The following is a 26,723-nucleotide window of genomic DNA, read 5'->3' as shown; positions in this document are numbered from 1 at the left end:
GTCTTACTCTGCTACTGACTGTGATTTGGATAATACAGACTTCTCTGGGCCTCTGTTTCTTTATGAAAGTAGGTAGATTTTATTTTCCAAAGACGGCTGTACCAATGAATATATCCCATCTCACATTTTCTTCTTACAGTGTGAGTGGTAGTCTTCTCACTAAGAGGTGGGAGCCTGTGTTGTCTCCTCTTAATCTGGGCAGGAACTTGTAACTACTACTGTTGTAGCAGAAGTGATGCTATGTTACTTCTGAGGCTAGATCATAAAAAAAAAAAGCAGTCTCCATTTGGCTCTTTCTCTTTTGGGACACTTGCTCTTGGAACCCAACAATTCTACTCTGAGGAATCCAAATTAGCCGATGCAGAGAGGCCAGACAGAGAGAGATGAGACTCATATGGAAAGGAATTAGTTTTACCATTTCAACTTCACTCTGTATCCTGTCTTCCAAATTCCTGGGTGTTTCTGTAGAATTGATGTACATCTTGTTGGCTTTCCTTAATGCAGGCATTTAGTTTTTAACTTTCTCTGGTTTGTTAGGTTACTGACCATTCATCCTTCTTTCTTCCAGATTCCAAGATTTTGTTTGTCTTTATCTTTCATTTGCTGTTGTCTACTCTCCTGCTCTCTTTATCCTTGAGGCATCATGTCTTTTTATTTCTCTTAATTTGTTTAACAGGATTAGGAATGAAGCAGAGATAACTTTGTATTCTATCCTCCATGGTTAACTGGCAGTGCTGTCTTTCTCTTTCTGAGTTTATATTACAACTATATTTTCTTCTTTGGCCTTGCATGATCTTTGAGAGTTCTGACTATAACAACTACTCAAACTTCCTGCAGGGTCAGAGGTTTGCTATGATGTTTCTAGTGAAAGATACTGTTAGGTGCTTAGTTTTAGTAGCCCATGAAGAAAAGAGTGGGAATTAAAAGGCAACAAGTGATCACATATATGATCACTTGATTTTTTTACAAAGATGCAAAGGTAATTCAGTGGAGAAAGAATATTCTTTTCAACAAATGGTACTGGAACAATCAGATACTTGTATGCAAAATAAATAATAGATAAATAATCAACAAAACCCCAAACCCACCACATAGCAATTCATAACTTGTACCATATACAAATACGAACTTGAAATGGATCATAGACCTACATATAAAACCTAAAGCTGTAAAATATATAGACAAAAACATAGGCAAAAGCCATTGTGACCTTGGATTAGGCAAAGATTTCTTAGATGTAACACCAAAAATAAAAATCAGTAAGTTGGTCTTCATTAAAATTAAGAACGTTTGCTCTTCAAAAAACACTGTGAAGAGAATAAAAATATAAGCCACAGACTGGGAGAAAATATTTGCAATCCACATACCTGAGAAAGGACTTGTATTTAGAATATACAAAAAACTCTCAAAACACAGCAATAAAAAATATCAAAGGAATGAGTTGAATGAAAATAGCCATTTTGAACATCTATCAAAAAACATAAACAAAGAATTGTTTTTTAAAAGTTGTTTTAAAAATATTTGAACAGACGTGTCATCAAAGAAGATACGTAATGGTAAATAAGTACATAAAAATGCCCAACATCGGCCGGGCGCGGTGGCTCAAGCCTGTAATCCCAGCACTTTGGGAGGCCGAGACGGGCGGATCACAAGGTCAGGAGATCGAGACCATCCTGGCTAACACGGCGAAACCCCATCTCTACTAAAAACACAAAAAATTAGCCGGGCGAGATGGCGGCGCCTGTGGTCCCAGCTACTCGGGAGGCTGAGGCAGGAGAAGGGCGGGAACCCGGGAGGCGGAGCTTGCAGTGAGCTGAGATCTGGCCACTGCACTCCAGCCTGGGCGACAGAGCAAGACTCCGTCTCAAAAAGAAAAAAAAAAAAAAAATGCCCAACATCATTAGTTGTTAGGGAAAAGGGAATGAAAACCACAATTGATACTATTCTATTACATACATATTAGAATGTCTACCATTAAAAGGATCAACCATACCAAGTGTTGCTGAGGACATGGAACAACTGAGACTCTGTTACATTGCTGGTGGAAATGTAAAATGACACAAACACTTTGGAAAACAGTTAAGCACATATCTACTCTATGATGCAATCGTTCTACTTGTAGGTATTTACTCAAGAAAAAAATGAAAGCATGTGTCCACACAAAGACTTGTACACAAATGTTAATAGCAGATAACAACCAAAAGCATTTGCAAATAACCCAAATTCACCTTCAACAAGTGAATAAATTGTCATAGATTCAAATAATGGAATACTACTTACTTATATGAACAACATGAATAAATCTTTTTTTTTTTTTGAGACAGAGTCTCATTCTGTCACCCAGGCTATAGTACAGTGGTGCAGTCTCAGCTTACTGTACCCTCCATCTCCCAGGCTCAAGTGATTCTTCTGCCTCAGTCTCCCAAGTTGCTGGGATTACAGGTGCATGCCACAATGCCCACCTAAATTTTTTTTCTGTATTTTTGGTAGAGACAGGGTTTCACTGTGTTGTCCAGGTTGGTCTTGAATTCCTGATCTCAAGAGATTCTCCTGCCTTGGCCTCCCAAAGTGCTGGGATTACAGGTGTGAGCTACCATTCCCAGCTGAGCAACATGGATAAATACGAAAATAATTACTCTGAGTGAAAGAAGCCACACTAAAAAGAGTACATACTATAGGATTTTATTCATGTAAAGTTCTAGAAAATGTAAACTAATCTATAGTGATAGAAAGCAGATTAGTGGTTGTCTGGGTATGGGTGAGGCAGGAGTAAGAAGGCAAGATTACAACGGTGCAGGAAGAATCTTTTGGAAGTGAAGATTATGTTCATTATCTTGATTTGGAAATTTTTTTTCACCTATATACACGTTAGAACTTACCAAATTGTATACTTTCAATATGTATGGTTTATTAAATGACAATTATACCTCAATAAAACTGTCAGAAAAGGGGCGACTTAGAGAGAAATTCTGTCTCTGAAGAGTTAAAAGTTGTCATTAGAAAATGCTCCACTAACTTGAAATGTTTCTTGGTTCTCATTTGGAAATATAAAATGATGACTAAAAACTACTCAATATGCATGCCAAATTGAAGCTGATCAACCTTTGACCTTTCTACATCATTTAATGAGGCAGCATGCGCGCTGGCACGAAGAAGGTTCTGTCAAAATGCTGAGTTTGAGATGATTCCTTTTCTGCAGCTCTTTGTTTTGCACCCAGCCCACCTAATTTGACTCTTGTCATGTTCATACGAGGCTGAGGGCTTTCTGTGAATCCCAATCAGTCACAGTTGTTGGCAGAAGCAGCCTTGGGAGAATGATAGTGTTGTGATTTTTCATGTATAAAAAGATGTGTGTGATCAACAGAAAATAAAATTTCCTTTTGTCTCTGGTCAGTACAATGTAACAATTATTATGGTATTTGAAGGAAACGTCAGCGTAGTCATTTTGTTTAGGTTATTTTGCATCCTGATGAGCCAAGAAAAGAGAGTGAATGCAGAGATAGGTGTTGTGTGATAGAGAGCTGACTGAATTTTCTGTGCTGTACACAAAGACTGAAAACAAATTGCCCACAGATTGAAATAATTTCCATGGGGTCACAAATGTCAACAACATCTTTCAGAATTGGTTTTCTTTTTAAAACTGGGAATTTCTTTCACATGGCGTCCAGCTTTGAAAACGAGCCTCACATGAAACATGTTCCAAGCCTTTAGAGGGCAACTTGGAGCTTTTAATGATATGTCATTCTTTATATTATTTATTTCTATTACTGTTATCATCATGATCACTACCATCATTGGACATTTACTGATGTCATGTGCAGAGATTAAAAAAAAAAGCAGGTAAACTGCACATTTAAAACAATGTGAAAATTAAGGCCCCTTTTTATAGTTTCATTTAATCATGTGATGTCTGTATATGATGAAGTATCTATAATTTTCACATAAGCAGTGGAGACTTTTCTTTCTTTCTTTTTCTTTCTTTCTTTTTTTTTTTTTTTTTTGTTGAAGTGGGGTCTCACTCTGTCACCTAGGCTGGAGTGCAGTGGCACCATCTCAGCTCACTGCAGCCTTGACTTCTTTGGCTCAAGCAATTCTCCCACTTTAGCCTCTCGAGTAGCTGGGACTACAGGCGTGTGCCACCATGCCTGGCTGATTTTTTGTATTTTTTTGCAGAGACAGGGTTTCACCAGGTTGCCGAAGCTGGTCTCAAACTCCTGGGCTCAAGCGATCTGCCCGCCTCAGCCTCCCAAGTGCTGAGATTAACAGATGTGAGCCACTGTGCCTGGCCAGCAATGGAAACATTCTAAAAATTAGTTTTTAAAAGGAATTTTAGTACAACAGGCTGGGTGTGGTGGCTCATGCCTGTAATCCCAGCACTTTGGGAGGCTGAGGCAGAAGGATTACTTGAGCCCAGGAGTTAAGAAACTAGCTTGGGCAACATAGTGAGACCCTGTCTATATTTTTAATTTACAGACAAAATTAGGCCCGCTCAGTGGCTCACACCTGTAATCCCAGCACTTTGGGAGGCTGAGGCGGGTGGATCACTTGAGGTCAGATGTTCAAGACCAGCCTGATCAACATGGTGAAACCCCATCTCTACTAAAAATACAAGATTAGCCAGGCATGGTGGTGCATGCCTGTAATCCCAGCTACTTGGGAGACTGAGGCAGGAGAATCACTCGAACCCGGGTGGCAGAGGTTGCAGTGAGCCAAGATCTTGCCACTGCACTCCAGCCTGGGAGACAGAGCGAGACGCCGTCTCAAAAAAAAGAAAAAAAAAAATTAAAAAAGTAATTTTAGGATAACAATTACTGGATGATGACTATTAGTATGAGGTTAAGGCAAATCCTTCTAGGATCTTCCTATCATTATTACGTAAAGTTGTTTAAAGGACTATAAAGATTGTTATGGGGAGAGGCCATGATGTAAGGTGATTTTCTTACTCATGCACATGACTGAGGTACAAAACATAAACTCTTAGCAAGAAAGGACCACTTTGTCATCTATCTTACCTCTTTTAGCATGCATGCATACATTCAATAATACTCATGGAGTAGCTACTATCTAGGAATACACACAGGTGATAAGCAATCACTTGGTAAGGATATGGTAGCACAGAGGTATGATCTGGGTATTTGAAGGGGCACAGAGAAGACTCCTAACTTCATGTTGCGGAAGAGTGGTGGTGTTCAGAAAAGGCCTTCTGGACGTCTCCGCTAAGATCTGAAAGACAAATTGGTGTTACCAAGGCAGAAGGATTGAGGAGATAGAGGAAGGTCGAGGCAGTGGCCAGCACACATGAACACTCAGGGGAGACAGAGAGTGGCCTGACATGTTTGTAGAGCTAAATATAGTCCGGTCTAGTTGGGGCACAGAATCTATGGAGGAATGGTGGGGCATGCAAGTGGGGAGGTAAACAAGGGTCAGAGTAAGACCTGCCATAAAGGTCAATGCAGAGTCACTCACATAGTTTAAGCAGTGGACTCACTTGTTTAGAATTTCATTCTAGAAAAGAATATTGTTTGTTAAGAAGAAAAACAATTAGATTTGAAAGCAGATGATTTATAAAATATTATAACAATTTGTTAAATATATGAATATCAGCAAGCGTGATTTATCTAGCTCTTTTTAGATACATGTTTTGGGTAGCTTTCATTCTATTTCATTGTAATATGGCTTTTGAAATAGACTCATGTTCATGTGTGACTGTATAATTCAGAAGTTAAAACCACAGGTGAAAGGCTATTTCCTTTGGACTTGAGGAGATAGAAGCCTCTCCCATTTTACTAAACTAAGAAAAAAAAATCTTTATGCATCAAACACATTAATAGTGTTCTCACAAACACAGATTTCATGAAAACCAACTAAAATGAAATAGAAAAGAGGGCAGAATGCTGTTATACTTTCTTATTATGTAGTTGTTTGTATTTTTTGACTTAATAAGGAAAACTCGATATATTTGGGAAGTGGAAATTAAGATATCCAATATCTGTGTGTGTGTGTGTGCGCGCGTGTGTGTGTGTGTGTATACATACACACACATTTAATTAAATACATATACATACACACATGTGTATATATGTACACACACACACGCACACACACACACACGCATATATATATATATATATATATATATATATATATTTTTTTTTTTTTTTTTGTAAAGACAAGTTCGTGCTATGTTGCCCAGGCTAGTCTAGAAACTCCTTGACTTAAGCAATCCTCCCGCTTTGGACTCCCAAAGTGCTAGGATTACAGGCATGAGCCACCATGCCCAGCCAAGTATCTGTATCTTGAGGTCATGGTTTTCTATATAGCGATGCATGAACCCATGCATGAAGTAGTTAATTTATGTATTCAGCAAACATTTATAAGTGCAAATCATATACCAAGCATGTTGCCAGAAGTATGAATGAAACAGGCACATACAGCCCCTGCTCTCATGAGCACATGGTCCGTGTGTGAGGAAGAGACACGTTGACTAACCAGTTGCAGGGATGGTAGCCTGTCCTCACAGTCAGTGCAAAGCTTCCTGATGGCTAGGGGCAATAGTAAGCTTGAGTGCCAGGTACAGGAAGATGATTTGGATATCTATCTCCAGTCTCTGAAGAATCTCTGTAAATTCTCCAGCCTATATTTATGTTCAATGAGCTCCTAGCTCTTATTCAGTCATCAGCACTTTAGTCCTTTCTGATGTGGCTTATTTGATCAACTCCAGTTTTCCAATATATATTTTTTTCCCTTGTGAGGTAGGAGTTTTGCTGAAGAACCTCATCTTTGGAGTGGTAAGACAACTGGCTCAGAAGTCACTTGACCACTGTAGGACCAAGGAAGAAGCTGGAAAGGTGGAGTTTGAAACATACTCTTTTTAGAGAAGCTGTGACGCTTGGGCATGGCCTGGACACTCTAATTTTTGGTGGTTGTCAAGCCCTGCACTATATTAAACAGAATAGTTTTTCCCCAGTTAAAAGTGCTTTTAATGGGTATTATCATTTTTGCTTTGCAAAACTCTTACAGGTTGAAGTTCTTATTCTTTTTAAATTGATGAGCAAGGTGGGATCCACGGAGCTTAAATTGAATGACAGGCTCCGTGGTTCTTATATTTACCTTAAATCACTTTTTATTTGCCCATGCTAAGTCACAGGATTGGTTTGATTGCAGAGTAGGCTCTTTAATTAAATGAATGGGTGTGAAGCTGGCACCATACTGGATTTACTACACTAAGGCATGGTTAGGCGTGTATCTTTTTATTTACTTATTTATTCATTTTAGGCCTGTATCTTAAAAGTATTTTATGCATCTTTGAATGGAGCAGAACAATCATAGCTGGTGAAACATCATAGAGATGACTTGTTTTAATTTATTTAGTTCTTATTTGGTAATGAGATTTGTTTGAAGGTACATCCAGATGTGGGAAAGCAAATCTGTAGCATTGATTTGAATGTTTTTCATTCATGTTTTCACTGTGTTTCTTTCTTTTATTTTTAGAAACAAGTCTCCTCTTCTTACTTCCTGTAGCACATTGCCAAAAAGTTTGCCCCTTTAGCTTCTGGGGCTCCCTGATAAAACCGTCACAGTCAGTCACTGGCATGTGTGCTTAGTTACTTGATGTACTGCAAGAAAAAAAAACCCATATATGTTGCATAAAGTTGGGTTCATGAGCTGCATGTCTGAACAACTAATCTTTTTCATAGAGAGAAAACTATATTTCACATAATTATGGACCCTAACAATTCAAATCCATTTGTTCACTACTGTTGGTGCATGACTCATTGGAATGGATTTTTTTTTTTTCTGTCAGGCTGCACTGTGGGTATGTATACACATTGAAGACAGTCTTTAATGCTTCCAAAGTTTAATTAGTGGAACATTACAGACACACGAGAAACCCCCTTGTGGTGGAGTTCTCTATTACGCTGCTCGCTCATGCCTGATTTGCTTCAAATGTGGTTTCTCCACTTTAGAGAGAAACTGGTATATAAGGTGGCTCTGGGAATTAGTGAAAACCACTTAACATTTACATAGAGATATAGGCACAGTATAACTAATACATAGATCCTGTTTGATTTAAAATATTGTCACTTTTGTTTCCTATTTTGCAAAACCACAAAAAGTGATTTGGTGGACAGAGCCAAAGGGAGTCCACAAACCATAAGAACAAATCACCCCCATCTGATGGTATTGTAGTTACAGAGTATTTAACAATCCCATGTGACTCCTATATGCCAAAGCTCTTGTGATCTCAGAAACAATCCGTTGTTTATTTCATTAAATTACTGAGCAGTGAACTGTGGAAAACAATTCTGGCTTTGTTGCTGGGAAAAGCTGAGTTTAAGGCATGAAACTCTGCTCATTAGCTATGAGATCCTGAGCAAGATTTTTTTTTCTTCTTCACCTCTGTAAACTTTTGTTCATCTGTAACATGGGGCTACAATAGTACCCATCTGTGAGGGGGTTGTGAGGATTAAATGGGACAGTGTGGGTAACGTATTTAGAAGAGGCCCTGGCACATAGGTAGCGCTCAACAAATGTGGTTTTGCTTCTATCAGCCTCTCGGTTGCCTCACTAGGCCCTGAGGAAAGAGGAACTTCTCTGTAAATTTGTTTGTGGTTTTGCTTGTGCAGAAATTTGCCTGCCTGAGAATGGAAAGCTGTGGCAGACATTAACCCATGTTCTCAGAGCACAGCGGACCCTTAGGAGGAGCAGGATGTAGATGGAGAATGCTTTGCCAGGGATCAAAAGACATGGGCTCTGGTCTAGCATTCAAAACTATGTGACTTGAAATTTTCTAGATTAGTTCCTCGTCTCTCAGTGCCCAGCACACAGTAGGAATTTGTAAATATTTGTTGTCTAGATTAAAAAATTAATCTGTAAAATGAAGTGATTGGATGGAACCATTCAATCCATATCCTCTTACGGGGCTCCCCTTCGTAATGGAGAAAGTTCCTTAATGAATGGACATCTGCTCTCACTCCATCACGTAGAGCTTTCTATGGCCACTTCCAGTTGCTTTGATTGTCAGGGGCTCCAGTTTTGGGTGGTAGCATGCTTCTGGGAATGGCAGTGGTTTACGGAAGAAGCATCAGAGGGATAAAGAGATGGCTTTGTCAGAAGATGCTAAAATAAGATGTAGAATGCTTCCATAAGCAATCAGCCCTGTACTCTCCATTGTCCCCAAAGCACAGGCCTGCTCTATCTCCTTGGCATTCTCCATAGCTAGGACTTCTCCATAGTCCAATCAAACTCAACCTTTTATGTTTTTTGGAATCCTTTGGCAATTATTTTTCTCTTCATCATTGCCCTTGGAATTTTAACCCAACAGCACAAAAGGTCTTCAGCGGAAGGGAGCAGTGAGATGATTTAACTTCGGCATGAACTATTAGGAATGCATCTGGATCCTAAGGAGTTTCCAGGGTGATCGTGCTGCTTTCTTTCTACTCTTTTAGGGTTGACCATAAGAGCAATTCATGAGAAGTTGTTCTTGTGTCCTGTGCTCCAGTGTAATTCGAGGTGGGTTTCTTCCACACTTGGCTATGTGAGGTTGCCAGGATCATCACAGAACCTGAGCTGCCTTGTTCTTCAACTTAGGGCGACCGAGGGAAAAAGGAGCTAGAATGGTGAGAAATGAATTTTGGACCGGTCTGAGGAAGTCAGAAGTGAAATCACCTTTGCAAAAATTATAACTGAGAACATTATTACAGTGAAAGAGATCTGACTTAACCAACTCCATCTTGCTTCTGACCTTCAGGCTGTCCTTGTTTATTCCTGGGTGTAGGCCAATTAACTTTTGGAGGAACTTAGTTTATAGTTTAACCTTGAAACAAAGTTACAGCTGACAATAACAGCCCTTTCCCCTAACAAATCCCCTTCCTGCCTAGGGACTAGACTGCCTTTGCGAGATTAACAAATTAGCCACAACATTTGAAATTATTGTTTAGGAGTCATGCAGCTGGAGGCTGCAAGATTCTGAACCTCCCCAAATTGCCCCTGGGAAAACATCACTGTTGTAAAACCTAAGATTAGGGCTTGAGATATTTTGCAGGCCCTGTACTCAATGGATCAGCTGGCACCACTCAGATGGATAAATTGGCTCATGTGGTCTTATGTCCCCCACTCAGGAACTGACTCAGCACAAGAGGACAGCTTTTGCTCCCTATAATTTCATCTCCGACATGACCAGTCAGCACTCCCCACTTTCCAACCCCCCTACCCACCAAATTATCCTTAAAAACCCCAATCCCTGAGTTCTTGGGGAAACTGATTTGTGTAATAATAAAACTCTATTCTCCCTTACAGCTGACTCTGCGTGAATTAAACTCTTTCTTTCTTTTTTTCTTTTTTTGAGACAGAGTCTCACTGTGTCACCCGGGCTGGAGTCTCGCTCCATCTCCCAGGTTCAAGCGATTCTCCTGCCTCAGCCTCCCGAGTAGCTGGGATTACAGGTGCCTGCCAGCCACCACACCCAGTTAATTTTTGTATTTTTAGTAGAGATGGGGTTTCACCATGTTGGCCAGGCTGGTCTCGAACTTTTGACCTCAAGTGATCCACCCGCCTCAGCCTTCCAAAGTACTGGGATTACAGGTGTGAGCCACCGTGCATGGCCTAAACTGTTTTGCTATTGCAGTTCTCCTGTCTTGATAAATCAGTTCTGTCTAGGCAGCAAACAAGGAGAACCCACTGCATGGTTACAGCAGTTTAAGAAAATAAAGTCGAGATAAAACATAGCATGATATTTAAAGAATTACTGTGTATCAGGTATTGTATAAGCTTCTAAAATACATCACTACTCTCAATCTTCAAATTATCTCATGACATGAGTAATATAGCTATCCTCATTTTACAGGTGACAAAACTGAGGCACAGAGAGATGAAGTAAGTTGCCTAAGGTCACACAGGAAGTGGCAGAACTGGGATTTAAACTTAGAAAGTCTTGCTGTAGAACATGCACTTTTGTACAGCTAACATTTAGGGAAATGCCATAGCGATACTCTGGTTGCCTTCAGCTTGGGCAGCATGGGACCAAGTCTTGCAGGGGTCCTGCATCTTGAGCAATATCCAGAATTATACAGGAACATTTGGACCTCCATGAGAGCCAACAATAGACCAGCAAGGGCAAATGACTCCAATATCTACTTCTGAATGTGTGGTATCCCAGGCTGTCATTTCTATTAGAGATGTACTTGCCTTCCTAGGGTCATAGTGCAGTGCTTCAAGCCACACCTTCACTTTTCTACCCTGCTGTCCAACCACTGTCAGCTCCAGCTATCACCATTCTACACCATTTCACTCCGTAGCAGTTGGAATGGCTGACGCTATTCCAATAATTGTCTTGGTTTTGGCGAGTGTTCCACACTCAAATATATCTGCTCTTTGTTCTCAGTGCCTCCCAGAAAATACCACCATAGATAAAAATAATGTCTAAGTCCCCACTCTTGTTTGCCTCTAGGTGTGGCCATATGACTCATGCTTGCCAGCGGCATGTGAGCAGATGGGGCCTCCCAAATCTGGGCCTTAGGACCCTGAGCATGCACTCATCCATATGCCCTCTTTCCCTTCTAGAGAGCTGGAATACAGAGGTGCCTATGACCCAGTTTTGATCAAACAGGAAAGGGCAGCATCCTAGGCTCCTCCTACTCAGAGTACGCTTCATATCCCTGCAGCCAGGCATCACCTGGAAACTTGTTAGAAATGCAGACTCTTGCTGGGCATGGTGGCTCATGCCTGTAAATTGAGCACTTTGGGAGGCCGAGGTGGGTGGATTGCTTAAGGTCAGGAGTTCAAGACAAGCCTGGTCAACATGGCAAAATCCTGTCTCTACCAAAACACACAAAATTTAGCCAGGTGTGGTGGTGCATGCCTGTAGTCCCAGCTACTCAGGAGGCTGAGGCGGGAGAATCACTTGAATCCGGGAGGTGGAAGTTGCAGTGAGCTGAGATAGCACCACTGCACTCCAGCCTGGGTGACAGAGCAAGACTCCATCTCTAAAAATAAATAAATAAATAAATAAATAAATAAATAAATAAATAAATAAATTTTAAAAAGGCAGCCTCTCAAGCCCTATCTCAGACCTTAAATCAGAACCTGCATTTTTTTAACAAGAGCTGGATGATTCACTGCACATTAAAATCTGATGAAACAACAGCATAGAAAAATCCTGGTTCTCTGAGTGATCACATGGAGCATGGCTTCCCCGATGACTGTTCCTCTCATTTTAGGAATGTTACAGCAAGAATAGCATAAACCTCTGTGGTAAGCCACTCTAATGTGGGGTCTCCTTGTTACAATGGCTTAGCCCTCATCCTAAGTAATGCTGTATCGTTATCCTGGTTTTAAGGATGAGAAAAGTGAGATTTAGAATGTGTACCTTTAGGGCTCTGACAGGAAGCAGGATTTAACTTGAGTGGTTTGAATAAAAAGATTAAGGATAGAGGGCTGGTGTTAAGGATGGAGTGCTGATGTAAGGTTTTTTCCCAGGAAGCTTGGCAGTAAAGGGAAGGAAACAAACTGGTGGCTGAAAGTCGCCTGGGGGTCAGGAACCTGAATATATTGGTGGGCAGTGAGAAAGGAGCCAGTAGAATGGAAAAGATTAAGGTTAAGGAAGTGTTTGATGGGATCCTGAAGTAGGGGAAGAACAAAAGCATGGTCTAGGCCAGGTGTGGTGGCTCACACCTGTAATCCCAGCACTTTGGGAGGCTGAGGTGAGTGAATCCCTTGAGGCCAGGAGTTCAAGACCAGCCTGGGCAACCTAGTGAAACCCCATCTCTACTAAAAATACAAAAATTACCAGTGTATGGTGGTGCACACCTGTAGTCTCAGGTACTCTGGAGGCTGAGGCAGGAGAATCGCTTGAAGCCGGAGGCAGAGGGCTGATCGTGCCACTGCACTCCAGCCTGGGTGACAGAGTGAGACTCCATCTCAAAAAAAATAATAATAACAATAATAAGCATGGCATGAGGGGAGAGGACGTTTCCTCTGAGATAGGGGGAAGCGATAAAGATGTGTGTGGAGGTGGTCAGTGTATGATGTGTGTGTGTGCACATGCCTGTGTGAGTGTGTATGCATGAGTGTGACTAGGCTTGAGGGAGCTCATATCTTCTTTGTGAAGTGGGAGATAAGGTCTTGTTCTGAGAGAGAAGGGGCCATTTCCTGCACTAGTTTGAGGAGACGCTGTGTGAATCAGGAAGGGAAAATGGTGAGTAGATGTGGGACAGGGCTGTGTGTAGAGTGAACATCTTGACTGCTTTAAGTCTCTTTGCTTTGTTCCTGGGCACAAGGTGGTCAAATTGGAGAATCACTCTGGTCTGGTAGGAAGTTGTAGTTTTTGATGAGGAACATCCTATATTAGATACAGTTTGGTAAAGAATTTCCTCAGAGTAAAATCTGGACAATGGCATCATATCCTGAACCAGCACATAATATTTGAGGCAGTAAAATGGCATGATCATTTCTTTGTCCTTTGGTAGAAGCTGCACCCTGGACCCGGGACTGAAGCCCATGTGTTCCCCTGGTTGCTTCGAGAGAAGGAGACTGTGTACCATAGAGTGTCCGGCTTTTGCTTCACTAACTCAAGCCCCTGTTCAGAATTCACATGTGGGAAAATTATTTGGAAAGGGCCATAACCAGAGCTGACTGCCAATAGTTCTGTGTGTTGTATGCCAGACAGCCTGGAAAGGTGGGGACTTGGCCTGGGGGACTCAAGGTGCTTGTCACCTATTCAGCAGGCTCTGGCTGGCGATACCCAGGTCCCTGGGACATTGCCATCTGATAATCATCTCCACATTAGCCGGCTTTGTTGGCCAAACCATCAGGCCAGCTGGTGGCTTCTTTTGGCAGCTGTTTCAAGAAAAGGATTTCTTTTACAGAGACAATGGATTTTTTCATCCATGTTGGGATGGATTTGGGGGTTTCTCCAACAGTGCTGAATTGTTTGTCCGACTTAAAAAAAATAAGCGAACAGGGACACATAATTTTTGACCTCCCTGTAACTTCTGACTCTAAGTCTACAGAGTTAAAGTGCTCCACTTTGTACCCGCTGTATGTAACCATTTCTGAAAAATATTTTCATGTTGGAATATCATGTTGTATATAGGCAGGGGATGATTTTAGAAGCATTATTAAATGTCACAAGTTTCATAGAAAGATTTATATTCACATAATATGGCATAATGCATGAATTACTAGATATTTAATTACATAATATTTTTTATATAAATTCATTCAATACCTTTATATAAAAATTTTAACCTTTTTTTCTTAATTTCAGGAATAACATAACCAGGACTTCTTGGGAGAATAACCTTGTTCTGAACACTGTTTCTTTTTAACAGAAAAAACAAACTTGATTATCTAATCATTTATTAAATAGAAAGAAAAAAATTAAAATTTAGTTAATGGAACAATCATCTGCTTTAGGTTTGTCATATATTTCTGGCTAAGGTAGTATATTGATTTTGCTTTGGGGAAAAAACTGTTTATTAAATCTATTTTCTAGTTATAGGCAAACATAAAAAATAAGCATGCATGAAAAAAGTCCTCATAGATGTTGTTAAATGGAAAAAGCAAGTTATAAAATAATACATATAGTATGATTCCCAAACTTATAAAACAAATAAGTAATGTGTCTACATACAGATACACAGAGATGCATTTGCATGTATCTAGGTGTGGAAAAAGTAATTGGAAGTAATGCTGAGATTTTAATTTCATTTGTTATTGACTTTCTTGCATTTACTGTTTTCCCGGATGCAGGTACTTCTCATGTGTGGGCAGATGGGAGTAGGTTCTTCAAAATAAAGAGCATGATGCTTCTCAGATGAGGGTGGTAACTGAGGCCTCTTGATGAACTTAAAGTGCTGGATGTCACGTTATTTTCCAGGGGAAGATAATGATCCAAAATTAGAGGTCTAAAATAATTGAACCCTCTTGTTTTCCTCAAAATAAAAAAATGTGTATGCAATGTATTCATTTATTTCTAGTTGTTACACTGTCGGCACTATATATTTGAGGATTGGATAAAATTTACATAATCAGAAAAGAATTATTAAAAGTAAAGGAAATTTCCAAGTGATGACTACAAACAATTTGTTAACCTGTGGAAAATGTACCTGATTTTAAGTCAAACAAATCACATTCACTGCATTAACAGGTACTCTCATGAGATGATGGTTAAGGAAATAAAAATGGAGAGAGGCCAAGGACGAAATTGAACATGTGGCACACATTGCCACTGTGTGTCTCTGGCTGGTCTTACACCCATGGCAAATGTGCATGTCTTGGGGTGTGGCAAATTGTTACACAGAAGATACTTAGTGCTGAACAGATTCTGCTTTATATGGCAAGGACATTTTATTACAATCCTGGAGCCAATATAGTCTGATTTTTTGAAGACTTAAAAACACACCCACAATTTAAAACAGGCCCGAGGGATGCTCGTGGTGAGACATCAAGCCCAAGGCAATTTGTTGGCAGAATTAAATTCTGGCTAATTTCCTTAGTGCCAGAGTGTCCAGCGCTCTCATTAACTGCACTAGTTACCAATGGAAAATTTGTCTTTCAGTGCAGGGCACTTTGCTGAAGTGGAGCCAGCCTCCTGAGAAGTGCCTGGAAGATTGGCTTGGAGTATTCTGAAGTGGTTTGGGGCTGCCCAGAGACTCATGGGCATGGTACAGTGACTCCTGCCAGGGACTCCTTTGGCCTCAGAGGTAGGTTCTGAAATGAGGACTTGTGCTCATGCCAGGCCCTGTTGCTAAGACAGCTTCTGTGTGTTATTGTGTGGGAAAAGGAGGTTCAGCTCCGTGGCCCACCTCCCAATCACTGGGAGAGGAATGTGAAAGGCAGAACAGGGGACCTGGAGGAGGAATGCGCAGTGATGGAAGTGCAAAGGCAGGAGATGGGTCTGGAAAAGACTCCAGTCATCGTCACTTCCAGGGCAGAAGAAGCCATAGTCAAGGGTAATTGCAAATCAGGGAGCATGCAATTTATTGAGTTCAGGTATCTTGGGAAAGTGTAAAGAAGTGAGAGGATTGGGACATGAGGTAAAGATGCCAAGGTCTGCTGCAGTGAGGTGCAGGAAGGGTAAGCTGGGGTGTAATGGGTGGGAGGTAAAATCAAAATGCCTTTGGATTTACAGGTTGAGTGGTATGCAATGCAGAATTTTAGAATGTTCTCTGTGATGACTTCTGCATTTTTACTCAACAAACTCCCATTATCCTATTGTGTTTTCTGTTTGCTAATGTAATCAACAAAAGGAATGCCTTTATTAAGTGACACTCAAGTAAAGGAATGACCATATTTATCTTCAGCTTCTTTCTTTCTTTCTTTCTTTCTTTCTTTCTTTCTTTCTTTCTTTCTTTCTTTCTTTCTTTCTTTCTTTCTTTCTCTCTCTTTCTTTTTCTTTCTTCTTTTTTTTTTTTTTTTGATGGTGTCTTGCTCAGGCTGAAGTACAGTGGCACAATCTCGGCTCACTGCAACCTCCGCCTCCCAGGTTCAACCAATTCTCATGCCTCAGGCTCCCAAGTAGCTGGGCATGCACTACCATGCCTGAGTAATTTTTGTATTTTTAGTAGAGACGGGGTTTTGTCATGTTGGCCAGGCTGGTCTTGAACTCCTGACCTCTGGTGATTCACCTGCCTCAGCCTCCCAAAGTGCTGGGATTATCGGTGAGAGCCACTGTACCTGGCTTTAACTTCAGTCTCTAAATTGACTAACAGCTTAATGCAATGAGATGGGGTGGAGATTGGGGGCTATGGGCAACTGGACTCTGGCCATATTGGAGAACATGGCTGTCAAAGAGATATGCATATCTCACCCTTCCTGTATGCTATGGTCTGAATTAGCGGGGCGTGGTGGTGTGCACCTGTAATCCCAGCTACACAGGAGTCTGAGGCAGGAGAAGCACTTGAACCCAGGAGGCAGAGGTTTCAGTGAGCTGAGATCATCCCACTGCACTCCAGCCTGGGTGATAAAGTAAGACTCGGTCTCAAAAAAAAAAAAAAAAAAAAAAAAAAAAAAAAAAAAAAGAAAAAAGTAAGTGTTTTTCCTTTTGAGAAAGGAGAGACTAAATTTATGTATTACTTCAGGCATTGGGATGATGCCATCCTGGGATGCGGGAAACTCTCAGATGAAAGAAAAAAATGGGTCAGGTGTGGTTTCTCACTCCAGTAATCCCAGCACTTCGGGAGGCTGAGGTGGCCAGATCACTTGAGGTCAGGAGTTTGAGATCAGCCTGGCCAACATGGTGAAACCCCATCTCTACAAAAAATACAAAAATTAGTTGGGTGTGGTGGCGTTTGCCTGTAGTCCCAGCTACTCAGGAGGGTGAGTCAGGAGAATCGCTCGAACCTGGGAGGCAGAGGTTGCTGTGAGCTGAGATTGCACCAGCCTGGGTGACAGAGTGAGACTCTGTCTCCAAAAAGAAGAAAATAAATAAAATAAAAAATAAAAAAATACAGGATGGTTTGAGACATGGGATATCATTGGAGCTAACAAGAGAGAGGGTATGATTAGAATACCTAGAGTACAACCGGAGAGTCACAAGAAGAATAAAAAGAAAGAAAAAGTTGGAAAAGTTAAAGATTCTGCTAGGAATTGTGGTGTAGCTGTGAGAAACTGAACAAGTTAGAGTAGACTTATCAGTAGATGTCTGGAGGAGCCAAGTAGAATGATTTATTTTATATGCCTAAGAAAATGACTGCAGAAAATAAATACAGGAAATAGGAGTTAGGATAGAATAGGGAGGCGTCCTTCAAAGGATTCCCCAAGTCCACAAGTTACCAGAGAGAGCTATTTCATCTATTCTGATAGACTTGGTGTTTTAGGATGAGAAATTTCCTTGTGAATACAGCATATAGTGAGCTATGAACAGCCAGATGGTAAAATTTTAATGTTTATATACTATTTACTTATTTACTCATGCTCTGTGGTTAAAGAGGCTCACATTCTCACTTTTTGCTGTATGTTGCTTCTGTCTCTGTAATTCTTAGTGTGTTAAAATGCGACCTTTTTTCAAGATATCAGTGTCCTTGCCCCTCTAATAAGCTTCCCTAGCTCATAGGAAAGAAAGGGCAATCTTATGGCTACAGTTTTGTCTGGTGCCATTGGAGAGCATAAATGACAGTTTGGGCAAAGTATTATGAGAAGTCTTTCAGTAACGTCTAGTTTGCAGACTTAAATATAACAGAGAATTTTCTTTTTTAAAAAAGATTCCCCCAGCTCCATTAAGGTATAAATGACATAAAATGATATACATTTATTGTATACAGTGTGATGTTTTCATATATGTATATGTTGTGAAATGATTAAATCAAGTTAATTAACACATACTTAACATTTTTTTGTGGTAAGAGCATTTAAAATCTTAATTTTAAACATTCTTAATTTTAAAATATATATTATTATTAACTGCAGTCACCATACTGTACAAGAGATCTCCAAACCGTATTCATCAGATTTAACTAAAACTTTGTACCCTTTAACCAACATCTCTCCCCCACCCCCACCATCCCAGCCCCTTGCAACCACCATTCTACTCTGTGTTCCTATGACATTGACATTTTTAGATTCCACATGTAAGTGACATCATGCAGTATTTGTCTTGCTATGTCTAGCTCATTTCACTTACCATGTGCTCCAGATTCATTATGATGTTGCAAATGGCAAGTTTTTTTTTTTCCTTATCAGGCTGAATAGTATTCCTATGTATGTAAATGCCACATTTTCTTTATCCATTCATCCTTTGATGGACTAGATTGATTGATTCCATATCCTGGCTATTGTGAATAATGCTGCAGTGAACCTGGGAGTGCAGATATCTCTTTGACATAACTAATTTCATTTCCTTTGGATAAATACCCAGAAGTGGGATTGCTGGATCATATGGTGGTTCTATTTTTAACTTTTTGAGGACCCTCCAAACTGTTTTCTATGATGGCTGTACTGATTTTCATTCCCTCCAACAGTGAACAAGGGCCCCCTTTTCTCCATATCCTTGCCAACAACTGTTATCTTTCATCTTTTGAATAATAGCTGTTCTAACAGGTGTGAGGTGAATATCTCATTGTGGTTTAGATTTGCATTTCCCCGATGATTAGTGATGTTGAGCATTTTTTCATAGACCTGTTGGTCATTTGTATGTCTTCTTTTGAGAAGTGTCTAATCAGATCCTTTGCCCATTTTTTGATCAAGTTGTTTTTTTCCTTGCTACTGAGTTATTTGGATTCATTATGTATAGTTACTTTGGATATTAACCCCTTATCAGATGTATGGTTGGCAAATTTGCAACATGTAACGAGCCATACAGAGCAAGGTGGCATTATTGAGTAGTTCTAGGCAAGAATCTTCTGACTCCTTAGCCTGTGTCAGAGCATGGTTCTAGGACCATCTGCATGAGAATAACCTGTTAGAAGACATATTACATGTGAAGCCTTCTTAAAAATGCAGATCCCTGGGCTCTACCCCAGGCCTGCTGAGCAAAAATTCTTGGAAGTCTCAGTAATCTGAGTTTGCGAACTTTCCAGATGATAATAATCCACAATAAAATGTGCAGATCCCCACCTTAAGGGAAGGAAGAGGATACAGAACACCTTGCCCCCACTTGTTATTGCAGCTGGGTCTGCTCTGAATTCTCTCGGTTTTGGAGACCGCATTTTATTTTTTATTTTATTTTATTTTATTTTTTTGAGAAGGAGTCTCACTTTGTCTCCCAGGCTGGAGTGCGGTGGCGCCATCTCTGCTCACTGCAAGCTCCGCCTCCCGGGTTCACGCCATTCTCCTGCCTCAGCCTCCCAGTAGCTGGGACTACAGGCGCCCGCCACCACGCCCGGCTAATTTTTTGTATTTTTAGTAGAGACGGGGTTTCACCGTGTTAGCCAGGATGGTCTTGATCTCCTGACCTCGTGATCCGCCCGCCTCGGCCTCCCAAAGTGCTGGGATTACAGGCGTGAGCCACCGCGCCTGGCCTGGAGACCACATTTTAAATTCTTGCTGCCAAAGCATGGTCTTGCTACCAAAGCAACATTACCTAGGCACCTGTTAGAAATGTAGCATCTCAGGCCCCATCCCAGACATACTGAATCAGAATCTGCATTTTAACAGATGATGTGCATGCACAATTAAAGTCTGATAAGCACTGCCCCACATTATGCTAATGTCAAACAGCAGGGGAAGGATTGAGCTGGCAGGTGTAAGGGCTGAGCCCAATAGGTAACTCTCTTTTCCCTCATCTCCCAACCAACTGAGAGACAGACCCAGGAATCAGATAGATGGATGATACCAGCTTTTTTTTTTTTTTTTTTTTTAAACTGAGAAAGGCTGTATTGGAGGACATGACTTGAGTCAAGTACAGTTATTAACTCTTCCCGGAATTGAATGTAACCTACCAAATGTCTGGCCTCTTTAGCAGCTCTGCCCCACTAAGCTCTCTACACGGCCGAGACACCACACCAGAATGCGCCCTTTCGACAGGCAGAGAGAGCCAAAGGGGAAAAGAGCTGAGTCAAGGCTGCCAAGTTCCTGCTTCCAACCCTACCAGCTGGTCACTCACGCCTAGCAATGAGGAAGCCAGGAGTCCTAGCTAGGTAAGTCGTTCTGCCTGGAAACTCGAGGCCTGAGGAATGAGTGCTCTTTCCTAACATCAGATGTAAAAACTCTGAGAGCTTTTGTCCCTTTGGAGACCACAAGTTGCATTGGGCAGCCAGCTCAGCTGGCTTCAGAGTCACTGTGACATAGGGTCTCTGATGATGTCTTATGGAGTCTGGGTGAGTAGCCCCTCCGTCCTACCCAGCGACCTCTTTCCATCACATGTGGGTTCCACAGCTAGCAGGGCTGGAGGACCCCATGGAAACCCCGGTGGTGGCTGCATCTGCAGATGAACTTCTGAAGGCAGGAGCCAATTGGCGAGGTGTACGTTTTTGAGGATAGAGGGCTGCATTTCACCCCTTGCTAAGATCTTGTTACTTTAGAATCTTCCTTCAGTCCATGAAGAAGCCGCTTTCCTTCCAGGCGCAGGGTTCTCACCTCCATTACAAGAAAATGACTGAATTCAGACTGATTGCCTTAATGCCCGATGGTGTGTTGTTAGTGATATGTAAAACCAGGCATTGAACCCCAGTGTGTCTAGCATTGTCTAATCATTTAATTGGCCATAATGATTTTATTATCTGGGTTGTAAAATTGGACAATTGGCAGTTTTTTCCAAGTGCTTCCAGGTTGATTATATACGTAAAGGGGAGGAGGTATATAATATCTATACACCCAGTAACTGCTTTTTCAAATTACATTCATTCCTCTTTATTTTATTTGAAAGTGTACGGAGTTCAACATAGTTCAAGGAAAGCATTGTGGTAAACAGGCAGCTTAAATGTGAGCAGTGTAAAGAGCAGCAGCTTGCAGAAATATTGCTATAGATACTAAGACCGCATCCTGCCTCGATACGGACCACACATAATTGAATCATGTTCAATAGAAGGCCATTACAAAACCGAACTTATTTGCAATGCTAATGTGGGGAAGACAGCTGTCACAGGGAATTAAATATGATCATTCAGAGCTTGAATAAATGAGGTGTCCATTATCTTCTGGCTGTGTTGCAGGCTGCCTGAAGAACACAAATAAATGATACTGTTGCAGTAACCAGCCCATGGTTTTGTCTTTTAGTCACAGAAATATGAGAGGGAGGTGGGGGCGGGAGACAGGGGTATAGAAAAAAGGCTTGGCAGATAAATATAGGCAAGAGTTTTGTGCCCCTCCCCCAAAGAAACCATGAATGCACAGACATAATCAAACTCTATTTTTGATGCCTGAAATAGATTTTAATTCTATTAAAGATTTTTGTCAAGATTCATCCTTTCTAAGACTCAAATCACAGCCAACTCACAAAGGAGGCTGAATGTTGAAAGGGTAGAGTGGGGAGTAAACAAAGCTAATCCTTTTGTCCCTTCCCCAAGGCCTTCCTTCCCATCCAAATGGATAATAAATATAACAGAACTTCTTCATGGATAATCAATCTGCCAATGAGCATAAAAGGTACTTGGATCAATGCTGGTTTGAAAAATGCCATTAATTATCCAATTAACAGAAAGGGAGGCTTCCTTTGATTGGATCTAAGCAAACTATCTACAAATCAGTTTTCTCATGTTAATAACAGATACTAAGCTGTCATCTTTTGATGAACATGTAAGAAAGTTCGGGACAATCTTAAAGAAAAAAAAGCACTTAAAGATATAAGACCATCCTTGTTTCCTGAGGAATATCTGATACACGTAATGCTAGAGCATGGTTTATTACTCTGATATTACATGACACTGTGATTGAGAGACAAAACCCAACCTTCTATGAGCAGTGGTCTTTCTTTATGAAAGATAGCTTCTGGTGCAAAATGACCCCTTGGAGATAAACAAGGTCTGTGGAAGGCTTGGGTTCTTGTCTTTTTGATTTTATTCTTCTCTATAAATATCAGGAAACTTAGCAGTCATCTAAAATGCAAAAAGAAAAAAGAAGTGATACTGAAAGAAAGAAAGAGATTATGTGTGTTTGTATCTATTTTTGTATATCCTAAGGAACTTAGCATTGGATATTTTCGGTATTATAGTATATAAATTACATTTATGCAGCATATAAATTCAATTCAAGAAGGTGTTATATTTTTAACTTCTAAGGGCTCTGGATTTCTTAGTGCTGCTTGTCTGTAAATTCTCTCTAAGAAGGTGGTTTCAGGCGTTTGTGTATTATTTTAGAAATGAAATGTGAAAACTGGAATTCCAAGAATCTGTAGTGTGACAGAGCTGTATATAAAGATTATTCCTCCACACTCAAAATATAACATTTCTTCTATCAGGGCTCATATTTTTTTAGGTGGTTAAAAATCTCTTCCTTTGAGGGAAGATTATTGGTAGGATAGTCATTGTGATGGGAAGAGAAAAAATAAATCGGATTTTGAAAAATTCTCCGGAACCGTGGCTTGGAAGGAACTTTAAGGAGTGATGGCACTAATGCCTGGGCTGGAAGAGCTGCTACCTCAAACAGAAGTCATCCTGGATTCAGGATTTCTAATTTACTAGAAGCTTGAATAATTTAGTAGAGGATTAAGTATATGTCTTGGCTGCAGCCTTAATGATTTTTTCTGAAATAGAAATTTCTGTCTGATTGTAAATATATATGTTTATAATAAAAACTTCAAACAGGACAGAAATGTATGAAATAGCAAGTAAAACTTTCACATAATTTCAGCCTTCCAGAGATAATCACTATTAACAGTCTCATTTCTACATTTTTCCCTGTGCATATACAAATCTCTTTTTTCTCAAAAATATATGTATGGTATGAGTCCACAGGTTTTATTTGCTTAGTTACATGTCAATAGACATCTTTTCACATCTGTACAGATAGATCTGCTTTTTTTATATCGCAGGCATAGATGTACTTAATTTTTAAAAATGAAATATTCTGTTGTGTATAATAATACTTATTATAATTTAAACCAAGGGTTGGCAAACTATAGCTTGCAGGTCAAATCCTCACTTGTTCATGTAGGTAAAGTTTTACTGGAACACAACCACACTCATTTGTTTATTGTCTGTGGCTGCCTCAGCACTACAGCGGGCAGCTGAGAAGCTGCAATGATGTATAGCCTTCAAAGCTGAAAGCTGTACAGCTATGTTACTATATTGCGCATTTACAGAAAAAGTTTATCAGCTTCTGATTTAACCAATCATATGTGTTGAGTGTGTAAATTGATTCTAATTTTGTACCATAAAAATAATATGGCCATAAATATATTTGTACATATAAATACTGAAACCCATGTTTGTGTATTTATTCACTATTTCCTTAGGATGGTTTCTGAGAGAACTGCTGAGTCTTGCCTTAACTTCTGTGGCCCATTAGTCTTCTTCCACTTGATAAGTTCCTTTGCTAAATGATGTTTCATAACAACCAATTTTTCGTGACATAGATTTTAGAAACAGGAAGACCTGAACTTTCTGCTTCTATAATTATTAGCTGTGTGATTGCACAGGTTTTTGACTGCAAACAACAGAAATCAATTGTAGTTAATTAAAGCCAGGAGATTTATTGGATGTTGTGCAGTCAAGGGTTAACCCAGCAGGTGCAGATTGCTCAAGCCCTGAACATTCCAAAGAAAGGCCTGTCTTTAGGAGGATTGGCGCTTGACAGGTTCCTGGGAGACAGCCTCTGAGCCCTTGGAACATCCTGCTTGAGACGAGTGTTTTTGTACTCCTGAGGCCTTGTGTCATGTTGTATCAGTGTGATCTCTGGGGGCTGGACACTGAGTAGCAAAGTAGTGGTCACACAGGTGCTGCCTAGCTATCTGACCAGCTGGCAATAGACACATCCTAGACACCAAGAATTGGGTGAGCTTCCATGGTTGGCAATGCTTCCCTTGTGTTGCTGCACATCACTGATGGGAGAATTAAGTGCTGTCCATGCAACTCTGCTCAGAGAGGACAACTAGAGACTTGTTCCTGGTTCCTCTTGGACTCCACCCTAGGAGTCTTTTTCCTTTGCTGATTTTATTTTACTTTTAATTAATTTATTTTTAAAGAAATGGTGTCTCACTCCGTTGCCCAGGGTGGAGTGCAGTGGCACAATCACAGCCCACTGCTGCCTTGAACTCCTGGGCTCAGGCTATCCTCCTGCCACAGCCTCCCAAGTAACTGGGACTACAGGTGCTACCATGCCTGATTAAAAACCTTTTTTTTTTTTTTGGTAGAGACAAAATCTTGTTTTGTTGCCCAGACTGGTCTTGAACTCCTGGCTTCAAGCATTTCTCCCGTCTCAGCCTCCCAAAGTGCTGGAATTACAGGTGTGAGCCACCACAGCTGGCTTCTTTGCTAATTCTGATCTTTATCCTTTTGCTGTAATAAACCATAATCATGAGTATACATAACAGTTCTTCAGAGTTCTGTCAGTTCTTCTAGTAAATCATGGAACCTGAGGGTGGGCTTGGGACACCTGACATCTGCATATGTATGTGTATGCATTGTAGTGAGTAGCTCATACATGTAATAAGAAGGCTAGAGAGTGAGGCTTGGAATCAAGACAGAACCTATACAAAAGCCTGGTCCATTATATTTCTTGTCAGGTCAAGACCATTGAATGATCAGGCACTAACTTTTCTGTATGGGACTCAAGAATCAAAGTTCTGGAGAGTGCTAACTTAGGGCATGTGCTGCCCTCCCTCTCTTGCTGCACAGGTGATGGGAGGGAACCTCTGAGGGAGAGAGCATGTGAGGCTGTAGGCCCCTTGCTGTGGTGGGCAAACAGTACACACACCTCAGTCAGCAAATACTTATAATCTATTATATACCTGTGTTATGAGCACTGAGGATATAGCTGAGAACAGGAAAACATCCTGCCCTTAGGGTGCTTATGTTCTGCTAAAGGTAATTCTTCAAAAGGGAATTGATGTGCTATTAGGGAGGAGTTGTGGATGCTGGATAGTCAAAAGATAGCAACCATCTACTTCAGTAGACAATTACTCAACCTTTGTAAGTCTCAGTTTCCTTGTCTGCAAAATGAGGATCAATGATGATGTAATTAGACTATTGTATGGGTTATCTTGAGATAATCTTTATGTTTGGCTTGATTCAAGAAACGATGTTTATTGTTTGAGGATAAGAGAGTTCTAAATTTTGAAATCAAACTTACAGGGTTCAAACTCCAGTTACTTTTTAACTCTTGATCTTACAGAAGTTATTTAATGTCTGAGTTGGAGTGTCTTCATATGTGTGCAATCTATGCAGTCACACAGGTCTCTGAGCTTAGTTTAATACTCTGTTGCTGTCGCTTTGACACTCTTGGTAATTTTTGAACAAGAGGCCCTGCATTTTCATTTTGTACTGGGCCCTGTAAATTATGTAGCTGTGGTCCCATCTCTGAGCTTTAGTGTCCTCATGTAAATGGAGATGGTAATACATACCGCATTATTTTTCAATGGTCTGATTTTAAACTCTTGGTTAAAAAGTTTTACATGAAAAATTCTATCCTTTTCCATTTGTCTCCCTTTCAGACATAATAGTATCACATGGTGCTCATGTGGGTCCATTTCATTTATTTTATGGAAAGAAAGCAAACCTTTTTTTTTTTTTTTTTTTTTTTTTGAGACGGAGTCTCGCTCTGTCACCCAGGCTGGACTGCAGTGGCCGGATCTCAGCTCACTGCAAGCTCCGCCTCCCGGGTTTATGCCATTCTCCTGCCTCAGCCTCCCGAGTAGCTGGGACTACAGGCGCCCGCCACCTCGCCCGGCTAGTTTTTTGTATTTTTTAGTAGAGATGGGGTTTCACCGTGTTAGCCAGGATGGTCTCGATTTCCTGAACTCGTGATCCGCCCGTCTCGGCCTCCCAAAGTGCTGGGATTACAGGCTTGAGCCACTGCGCCTGGCCGCAAACTTCATTTCTTATAGGAAGATGAAATGTTAATAAGCCCAAGGCATAGACAAGTTTTGTGCTCTGCAATGAAGAATCATACCCTGAGTGTTTCAACATCTTTCACAGACCACTCAGTGTTTTTATATGAGGAAATTGTTGCATTTAAAGCTGAAGATATAACAAAATGTAGAGCAATTCATAAATTTGTATAACAGGAATATAGCTGGCCCTTGAAGGTTGGTGCTTTGATGTAGAGCGTGGTATAAAAGCAAACTTCAGTATTGTTAAATGCCCTCTTATAACTAATTCTTGCAATTTAGGTCCTTGCAGTCTAGGGCA

This window comes from Macaca nemestrina, chromosome 7 (genome assembly GCF_043159975.1).
Source record: "Macaca nemestrina isolate mMacNem1 chromosome 7, mMacNem.hap1, whole genome shotgun sequence".
NCBI classification, from domain to species: Eukaryota; Metazoa; Chordata; class Mammalia; order Primates; family Cercopithecidae; genus Macaca; species Macaca nemestrina.
The sequence above is the reverse complement of the archived record's forward strand: the minus strand, read 5'-3'. Positions refer to the sequence as shown.